The following is an 11,033-nucleotide window of genomic DNA, read 5'->3' on the forward strand; positions in this document are numbered from 1 at the left end:
TAATAAATGACTAAACATGGATGCTGAGTTCTGTCTGCTATTAAACGTTACACCCACCAGTGCTAAGAATAGGCTCACTCTCAGAGCTCAAACAAGTCTGTCCTGCTTCTGCATCCCCCCCCCCCCCACACACACACACACACAGATCTGAGCTCGTCCAGTAAGTAACTACAGGAAGGAAGAAAGAGGATAAAAGTGGATGCTGAGTCACAGGTGACACGTAACATTAATCCACGCAGGAGTGACAGAGTTCACAGTGAGATGCGAGCTTTTTTCTAAAGGCTGTCTTCTTAAAAGTGACTATTAGGACACCACAAACACTAATTTCACATGTTTCTAATAGCAAATTTGATCATTTATGGACAACACAAAGCAGATTTTCACACAACCTTTGAGCCACACTCTGCTAAGTCATGTGATTGGTTGTGATTTTATGTGTCATGAACCATGCCCCTGTTCACGTCTTGTTCTGATGAGCTGGTGGTGGGGGAAGATGTGACTCGCACGCTTTCTCCATTTGGTGCCGACATTATACAAACACATCTCGAGTTTCAGTAAGTGCGCTGGCATCTGCTTGGAAGACTGTTTTCAACAACAGCTTTCGCAAACACACGAGATTAGGATTTTATTTGGAGGGGGACTTGTACATAAAAGCCCTTTACATTTCAATCTAATCATGGTGAATGTTTTACAGAAGCCTTTTACAGAAGGTTTAACCTTACTGGTTTACCTCCAGGGACTCCAGATATGTATAGCAGCTAGTTCATGCAGTCTTCAGAGAGCAATTAGATTATCTTACATGGTGAAGCCGGTTATTCTGTGTTAAATATGTTGAGTAACAGGCAGGTTGAATTAGTGCCTGACATGAGTAAATGTTATAATCATTTTCAATATAAACATTTTGACATAAACATAAACCGAAACCAACCAACCACCAAATATGTTCACAACAGACTGTGTGAACAAAGTTCAGTGGACGTTAGAGGCAATACACTGTGAGTGATATGATGAACTGTCTTTATTTTCTAGACAAAACCTAAATAATGTGGCCTATTAGTGTCATAATGATGATCACTGATTCATAATGACTTCCACCTCCACAAATGCCTAAAAAAGGACATTGTGCCTGAATCAGTGGGCAGTGAAGGTTACAGGTTACCAGCTAGCAATGAGCAACTGGAGTGATAAACATTTCCACAGAAACACCATCATACTTGTGTGGTATAGAGGTCACTGAAGGAAGTCTCGTGGGAAGTGCCACAATTCACAAAGAATTCAGGAATGTACAAAGACTGGTGGTTTATAATAATGATTATTGTAAATCTGAGGACAGTAAATCTACCTTTTTGCTCATATATTCTGTTAAAAAGTTGTCATACAACAGGCAGAAGAAGAAGACACGAGAATGAGACAGCAGGGGTTTGGTCTCGTGATGATTTGTGTGCTCACTGTGTCAGGTGACAGTGATGAAGCAGCTTCTCAAACTCCTTAAAGCTGCAGAGTGACAAGCGCAGGTTCACAGGCAAGAGAGAGACCGAGAGGAAGAAAAAAAGAGAGACTGGCCTTGCAGTCGGTGCAGTGTTGAGAGAATAACCAGTTAATGTTGACCTGCTGATGTCTTGGGAAGCCATTTGCAGACTCCTGTGGTGTTTTTAACACAGCACGACTTTGTGCAGTTAGTTGCAGGTTCAGACTTAGCAAAGTCATGAATCTTCTCAAAATAATAAATAACATTTTCATGCAAAATAAAATGTTCAATTCATGAGCAATAATACCCACCATTGCTCAGTGAATTACACGCAGATATCTTACTCAGTCGAGTATGATGAGCTAACAGGGTCAAATGTTACAACACTTTAGAGAGTTATTACCATTTAAAAGTTATTACCTGAATTAGTTTGACCTTATTACTCTTGCTTGTGCAAAACATGTCAATAATCTATTTTTATGATATTATGATTTAAATGTTTATCTGTAACATGTTAAATATTGTGTGCCAGCAGCATTAGCTAACACTATAAGCTACTGTCATACTAGACCAAATAAGGCTGTAGCAGCAAACGTCTGAGTACCAAAATGAGCGAGATTGTGTTTTATTGGTTAAGAATGTAACATTTCATTTTCATTTGAGATCTTTAGATTTACAATTAATGTTCACCATCATGGTTTGATTGTTGCAGAAGTCAGAAAATCTCATTAAAGAAGAGGAAGCCTGGATGGAGCTGCTGAGGAACCCGACAACCACTTCTCTAATAGTGAAACACACAACATTTTTCTTAAATGTAGAAAATATGTGGGTGTCATGCAACTGTACATCAAATTAATTGTGTGTGTGTGTGTGTGTGTGTGTGTGTGTGTGTGTGTGTGTGTGTTCAGTCTTTTTCATTTCATGTTTGGTCATCTTATTTCTGTCTTCTTTCTGTTACTACTTCTGGACAATGTAACGCTCATCACAATAAATAAAGTACAGCTTTAAAAAAAGAAAAATACAACAGATTTATAATAAAACCTGTTCATACTTTTTATTTTGTGTTTGTGATGCTTAACTTTTCAAAACTTCACTATCCTATGGTCATGTCTCATAAACTAATTTAATATATAATAATAATAATATACGTTACAGCACTTTTCAATACAAAGTTACAAAGCCCTTTATATGGTTGAACCAGGATTAAAACATTTCAGGACAGTTAATAAATAATACAAAAATAAAACAATAATATAAAATGCAGACGCAAATAAAACAGTGAGCTGGCATTAATGAAAAGTTTTTTTCTCAGGCTTGTAAACTTGCGTGAGGACGTCAGATCTGTGCAGTTCTGACGTACGTCTTTCATGGCCGCGACGTCATCACGCTGCCAGCTGATCGGAGTGGGAAGCCGGGTGTGTGTCTGACTTGGGTTTGTGTGAGAGAGAGAGAGAGAGAGAGAGAGAGAGAGAGAGAGAGAGAGAGAGAGAGAGAGAGAGAGAGAGAGGACTGGGGCAGGAGTTGTGTAAAAGGGGCTGAAGTCCTGCGCTGCGTCCTCCTCCTCCTCCTCCTCCTCCTGCTGCTCCTGCTGCTGCTGCTGCCGCTTCCTCGCTGAAAAAGTAGACTCTCCGACCAGATACATAAACGCTGCCACACCGTTTTATATCGTGGATGTAAAACAAACAAAAAAACAGACATCGACACACCCTGCTGAAGGTCCAGGACTCCGAGAGAGAGAGAGAGAGCGAGAGAGAGAGCGGTGGGCGAGGCAGCCTGAACTCCGCCGGACCGTTCAGATGTGCTGGCCGCGCAGGAGCGACCCGGCCGGTGGTCAAGGTGGGGCGTATTACTGGCTGTGAGGCTGTCTGTCTGTGTGTGTGTGTGTGTATTTCTGCTGGCTAAAATGCTTGTTCCTGTCAGCCTGATTTAGCCTGTGGCGGCTTGATGACCCAGTTTGCGTGGAAACGGCAACCTGGGGGAAACCGTCCTTTAACACGACTTTATTCCAGTGAAATGTACCTCTGGCGGGTCTATTTTATGGGGTTTCTGCACAATTTGGCGTCGTCAGATTCTTCGAGGATATAGATTTGGTGTTATAGGAGTTCTGGCTGAAGGCCTGTCGGTGTGTCATTTAGATCATATCGTCCGGGCCCACTGACACAGGAGGAGCTGATATGAATTATGGGCACCCCTAGAGATTTTGATCACAACCTCCCAGCTCCTGCAATCATTTAATCAACATTTATATGATTGATACAGTGAAAGTGTGGGCAGGGGGTTTTGCTAAAAGTGCTACATGGAGTATTTGCACATGCTGTTATTTTACAAAGGCTGGTGGCAGCTAAAGGGCTGCTTGAAATGTGCTAAAAAAAAGTAAGAATTATGTCTAAATTAACATAAAAGCCAGCAATGGCACACAGACAGTGCTTTATCAGTGCTAAACGATTTACAGATTTGTTTTATAAACCTATTATTGTGTCATGACTGCTACATTTAGGAAACCATGAAACTTAAACCTGGGGCCTCTAGATAATTAATTTACTCCTTTGTAAGCACTTAACGGTCAAATGTTGGATTTCTAAGCTGTAGTTGATGTCTACATTTATATAATCCAAACTTGTCAGAAAGTGTCAGCACTCATAACACCCCCCCCTAAAAAAAAAACTGCTGAGTTCATAATAGGCCAAGGAAAAAGCCTGTGCTCAAGTAGGGGATAGGTTAAAATCAGGAAGATAACTGGGGCCGAATCACTCCTCAGAAATGCGGTGACACCGGCAGTCGTCTGGCAGATGTTTCTTCAAATGAAAGATAAGTTTATAAACACGAGTATATTACTGTAGATGTTTGTGAGGACCAGTGAGACATTCTTAAAGCAGAGACGTAACAAAATATTTAGGACTCAGTCCAAGCTTTGGGCCTCTCGAGTCTCCTCAACTCACATATATTGCTCTATCTTTACAGTCTTTTACACCAATGTAACACATTTTTAAAGATGTATAAGTAAGTCCCTCCCTGGGATGAGCGGTTATGGAGCCTGTCTTACATAATTGTACAGCCAGAGTTCAGTGCGCCGGTAGGAATGCGCAATAGGCTGTGTCACGAGCTGCATTTGTGCCATTGCAACCCGGGAGCGTGACATAAGCCACCCTGTCAATGAGGATCACATGGCAATGACGGGGTGTCAGTTTAAAAAGCAACTCATCTCATCTACATGTGTGGTTTGCCCTGCATCCGGCCCAAAAAAAAAAGGGAGCAACCTCTCCCTGTGCCGTTTTATTGACTACATTTGCAGAAGTGAAGCCATCTTGCTCAACTTGGGTTACACCCTTCATTCCTATTGCGTGCCTTGTCAAGGGAGGATGGGGCAAGAAGGGATGTGTTGTGTAGGTTCATTTAGAAAAAGAAAAAAAAAAGAAATCCAGTTCTTTTCAAACTAAATGGCACAGACTGCCCGAGGACAGGCTTACAGGCCTCATGCAGCACGTTACCATCTCCCAGGATATCATGAATTCAGAATGGCATTCAGCTATTCCTCCTGAGCGAGTGCAACAACCTGAACTCCTTTTTTATTTGCAGGGATCTCAGGGTTAAAGTCAGATAGCCTTTAAAAGTCCAGCAAACCAGCCAGCAGCAGAGCATAAGACAAGGCTCTCTGCACTATGATCAGTGTGTTGCCAAAGCCACCGCCCTTTCCCTGTCTTTGTCCCCATTCCCAGTCTAAAATGATCAGTCTATATTACAGACTTGCAATCTGGGGCAGTAAACACTCTCCCACAGCAAGAGGAATGCACCTGAATGCATGTATGTAATGTAACATTTAATTATCGTGTGTTTCCATTCGCAGAGCTGTCGCAGCAACGTGCAAAAGTCGGCTATTTCATGTGATAACTCTGCATTTCTTCACATATATCTTTAGTTTTATTGCCGACGTGCAGACAGACGACTGAGGTATCTTATCTCGTCACACAATAGCGCGACCCTAAACATGAAAAGGTCAAATGGGAAGGCATATAGCAATGGAAAGAGGTCTGCCCTGCCATCATACGTCATTTTTTGTTTTCCGTTCTCGATCTTCATTAGAAGTGTGGCGTTTCTACCTGCTCAAATCTCATTCCTCTTTTATTATTTAGCTTTTTTTTCATAATTTCCAAGCTCCACTGATACATAAATTCAAGCTCTTGCAGTAAAAGCTCGATAAGACAACCTCCTAAAGAGTTAAAAGGTCAATAATTTCTCTTTGCATTGAACGTGGTTCAATCACACCCTTCTATTTACACATCGTCATTCCTATTTCTCTCTGACACGCACATCCTGCCTGTTCAACTCCAGTGTGTCTTTCCTCTTTCTTATCCTCCCTGCCGTGGCGCAGAACACACGTCCACAGTCCCAGATAAGCTCAGTCTTTTGTGTATTAGACTGCGTGTTATCTTTTTTTACACTGTTGCTCCATGTATAAAAGCCTGTCTCAAGGCCTTCCACACTGGCTGTCATGTGGCTCTGTCTGTCTCGTCGCTCGGATAAGGCCAAGACCAAAAGAAGGAGAAGGGGGGGAGGAGGTATGAGGTACATAAGAAGAAGAAGAAGAAGAAGAGGAGGGAAAAAAAAGGAAAATGCAGAATGGAGGTGAGGGCGACCCTGGCAATGAAGCCACGTCCGCCTCGTCTGCTGCAGACCAGACAGAGACGAGTAGATACAGAGGAGATGGGTGAATGATAGAGGGATGGAAAAGAAGGAGAGACTGCGAGCCCACAGCAGCTGGACGGAATTTCTAACATACGCAGCTGGAATGTCAGGAATGCAGGACAGTCTGATCTGACCGAGAAAGAGGGTGGAGAGGACAGACGAGTCAGGAAAGACAAAAAAAAAAGAGGCGATATGGGAAAGAGTGGCACAGCAAAAAAGTCGAGGGCTTCAACACTGCCCGTCATTGTGAACATAAAGATACAGAGTCACTGTTTGTAGAGGGACTGACACCCTGTGGAACAAATAGCTAATTCAGTGTCAGTTTGAGGCTGTGGCAGCAATAGTCAACCATTATGGCGGTCAGTGGTACTGTGTGATGGCCTGAGGACTTGTACAGTACGTCCTCCTCTCTGACTTCATTCAGACTAACACTGCCGTGCACTGAGTGCATGTGCAGGCCTATGGGGGGGGTGGTTCACTTCATGATCCCGATGTGACGAATCATGGTCTTCTGTTGCTAAAAGATTCACTGATTTCAAGACCTGATGCTCAATCTTTCTGCTAGTGGCGTCTCTCTTTGGATGGTTCTGTCAGTCCACCACTTTGTAATATGGAATATCGAACAGACACTCATGTCCCCCTCAGACTGAACTGTAATAACTTTGACGACCTCTTAACTTCTCGTCTAGCATCATCAGATGACCAAATACCTACAAAACTAATGTAATTCCCAGCAGCCTCAGCTTTACTTTGTGTTTAGTGCTATTTAGCAAGTGTTAGCATGCTACCACACTGAACTAAGATGGTGAACATAGTGAACATTGTACCTAGCATTAGCACTGTCATTATGACATTAACGTTTAGCTCCAGCACAGCGTCACAGAGGCAGAAGCATGGTGTAGACTCTTAAGCTGCGTTTCATTAGTCCAACGTGCCCTCGTTGACTTCCCATCGGCATTTGCCCTCGGGGGAAATTCCCGTTGCCATGACGAGACATCATTCCATTTCTCTGGAAAACTCAAGGTAACTTTGGGAGATCGACCCTTCAAGGGCTGAGGGAGCGATTTTACAACGACGGTCACTCAGCGCTGCACATCAGCCACTGGGCATCGCTGTTTCTCTGTGTCATTATTTAAAACAGATGTTTGTGGATCAAACCAACAATGTCTGAGCAAACAATCCATAAGGAGGCTTAAAAATATCCAGATAATCAGAATGATCATGTCGAAATTCAGTTCTCGTCATGGAGTTTGCTTGATTACGTCACTAGGAGGTTACAGTTCCAAATTATTTGCATTTAGAACTGCACACGTTACTGACTTATGCTGTTTTGCACATCATTTCACATTTTGTTAGTAGGTCACACAGTAGTGATTGTTTAAGTTGTATGGCGTTAAAGGGTCAGAAGGAGAGCTGGAGCTCCTCCACTAGGTTCACCAAATGCAGACGTAATGCGAAGGTAACCACCGCCCCATTGAAAGAAGTAGCCTTACAATCCATCGTGACCACTTACTACGAGGACAAGTGCATTTCATTTAAACCCCCCTCACACGATCCCTCTGCTCCCTGCAGTGTACGCTGTTACGTAATACCGAGGGCTGAGGGGAAGTGGAAGTACAAGTGAAACTGCTTTAGTTTTGTTTCCCAGTGGCTAGTAACCAGTACTACACCTATTAAAACTCATATGCAGTGAGCTACACAACATGGAAGCTATTCCAGAAGGAGAGAGAGAAAGCTTATTTCTGCCATAAGCACTAGGTGAGTGAGTGAATGTTTCCTTTTAAATAAACAAACGTAACTATTAACAGAAAGATAAGCGTTGGGCGTGGAGGTGAGCTGCATCAGTGGCGTAAAGCAGCAGTTATGTAAGATGGATACTGAGAGCAGGGCTGGTTTAAATAGGCCTGGCAGAGGAACAACCACATTCATCTGACACGCCTCAGCTCTGACTGCAGACTCCTGGAAGAAAAGGTAGAGCAACAGGCACATAACAGCAACTTTTACTAGAATGAATGGCCGCCATTTTGGATCCCAGTACACAGTTACACGACTCACTAATTTACAAAAAACATACAACTTGATTTTAGGAGATTTACGAGACAAATGTAAATCTGGCACGCTGACACATTTCTTTTAGTGGTTTTAAAAAAGAAAAGCAAAAAGCAGCCACAAGTCAGAACAGGCAGTCAAGGCCTCTGCAGGCTGACTCACCCAAATAATTATTAAGTTATTTTGTAGGTAGGTGGAAGAAAATCTTATTAGTGTTCTTTCCCATGTACAACCTGTTTGTTTTCCGTATTGATCACATGGGAATGACTCTCTGGTCCACTCACGCTAAAGTAAAAGCCAAAGTAAGTGTGAGACTAAATGATTTCTCCCCGCAGCGGTGTCTGTAAAAGTTCCTGGTAATTGTGATCTGAACCCCCCTGATGTGTCCTCGGTCTACGGGGCTACAGGACACTCAAATACCTGAGATTATTCTGGTTCTCCTTACTGCAGGAATGTACAGCATGTGTTACTCATCGTCAACCAGAGAAGTGGAGCATGTCCTCAATATCTCAAGATCACCACAAGATTACATTCTTTGAAGGCAAGAAAAGCACAGACATGCTTTAGCTTCGTCGGTCTTAAAGTGGTCAGTTTTTTTTTTTTTTTTAAACTTTCAGTATGTTTAACCTCAACTGTGCATGTTGGATTTATTTTAACAAGCTAAGTGTTGAAATTCAGTTTTTACTCGTATGACAGAATCCCAAAATAATAATAATAATAATAATAATAAAAAAAAGTAAAGATTAAGAGTGTGCATAAATGCTATCAGCTCTGCGAGGGTATATTTAGGCACAACAGTGCTCGGATCTAAATGCTAATTGGTACAGCACGCAGCTCAGGCTGATGGGAATGATGGGATCAGGATTTTTTTTTTTTAAGTATTAGGTCATAAAATCATTTCATCTATGTGATCATGCCAGTTTAATGGGAGCATATCTGGATTCAAACCTCTTACCCTAACCCTAAAACTGGGGAACAAAGGACCCTGGGAACATTGAAATGACCCTGTTTTAATTTCAGCTAATGTGAAAATCTGTCTGATGCCTGAAGCATTTACAGAACTACTGAACACAATCCAAACTCCAGATTAAGCTGCTATTTTAAGCTAGCTACTCTTTTTCTACTAGCAGCTATTCTTCTTTTTTACATGTAATCTTACAATTTAGACTCATAAAAAAGTGGGTTTTGAAAGCACTACACCCTCTGCAACATGTAGAAAACAGAGGTCAGGTGTAGCTACACGTTTTCTCTCTGGAAAACACCTAAACATTCACTTTATTAATTAAGACAAGACTTCTGAAAGGACTCCAAGATCTCTGCTTTCGCGTAGAGGCTGTCTACTCCTCTTCATCGCCTCTCACTCATGCTTTGTAACCACGGTAACTGACAAAAAAAAGTGTTTTGTTTTTTTTTTTCTTCCAGAGGCCAGTGTGTGATTTTTGTGCATCATAACTAAAAAGAATATCTAAGAATTTGTTGCTGGCACAGTTTAACGTGCAGAGGCAGAGTGGAGCTGCTGATGCATGTATCCCTCCTGGTTATCTGACGCATGATCTTGTGTGCATCTTCCCAGTCATTCTTGCATATCAGCTCATTTCACCCACTTACTCACAGCTGATCGCACACACACACACACTGTGGCTCAACTGCACCCACTTACTGTACGTGTGTGACTGGCCGCAAGCCAGCTCATACCCACGCTACTGGAGCAGGGAGTTTAGAGGGGAAGTTAAATGATCTCTTCTTTTCTTTCTGCAGGAATATGTGCACCTAAAAGCAGATGAACAAAGGAGAAGGAGTCTCCATTTGTGCCTTAAAGCGGGTCGTCCATCACTCCAGGCTTGTCTGGTTCGAACTCTCACGCTCGCTGGCTGACTCCCAGCACTCCCTCAACCCTTGGCCCTGAATGGCTGACACACAGCAGTTCTTCACTGGCAAGCTTTATGTTCCTGTACACATGCTAAAGCTGCCAGCTGAAGAACTGCTCTGGTCAGCCCTGCCCCGGATGACTCAAGAAGAGGAAGCGGATGGGGGGGGGGTTGATGGGAAGAGGACAGAGGAAGGCGGTGTTTCACACACTCAGTAGACAGACTGGACTTTAATAACCTGCCAGATTTGAGCCACCATTGTTTATATTCCCGTGTTAATCATATGTAAGGTATATTTAACTTTAGTCAGTACAAAATGTTTAGTTTGCGGGCACACATGTTGTCTTTTTCCTGCAAGAATCTGCTCAGATTTTGTCTGTAATGTGTTTTCTTACAATAAACAAAATATTTTCTCAGACTTAAGGTTTATTGTTGTCTACAAAACTGCACACTATGGACAATAAAACACATACAAGCAACAAAGGCTTTCTTGTCCAAAAATACACACACACACACACACACACACACACACACACACACACACACACACACACACACACACACACACACACACACACACACACACACACACACACACACACTTTTTGAGTCTTTGAGTAAAGGCGAACATGGAAGAGCAGAATAAATTAAAATACTCTTTAAATTGTCAAATGTCATCAGATAGGGAAAAACTTAGTTAATAGTCTTTGTTCTTTAGTGGGCTAACACCACATTAACAAGTCAACCAGCTGAGGAACCCGGTTAGCTCACCAGGTAGAGCCGGAGACCCACATACCAGGGGGGCACCATGAACTCTGACCTGTGGCCCTTTACTGTGAGTCATTCCCTCTCTCTCCCCCTTTCCTGTCACTCTACAGCTATCAATTAAAAAGGCAATAAAAAGCCCCCAAAATATTTAAAAGAAAACAAGTCACTAGTCTGACATTTAGTCAGGACTGTATGAA

General features: G+C 42.5%; 1 long non-coding RNA gene across 1 annotated transcript; it reads left to right on the forward strand.

Annotated features, from left to right (window-relative positions):
• The first annotated feature begins 2,879 nt into the window (after positions 1-2,879).
• On the forward strand, positions 2,880-10,486 carry LOC127364516 (uncharacterized). Its single transcript, XR_007885037.1, has 2 exons — positions 2,880-3,304; positions 9,959-10,486. It is a non-coding gene; the product is annotated as an uncharacterized LOC127364516 (long non-coding RNA).
• Positions 10,487-11,033: the final 547 nt, after the last annotated feature.

The sequence above is a fragment of the Dicentrarchus labrax genome, unplaced genomic scaffold, assembly GCF_905237075.1.
Source record: "Dicentrarchus labrax unplaced genomic scaffold, dlabrax2021, whole genome shotgun sequence".
Lineage (NCBI taxonomy): Eukaryota > Metazoa > Chordata > Actinopteri > Moronidae > Dicentrarchus > Dicentrarchus labrax.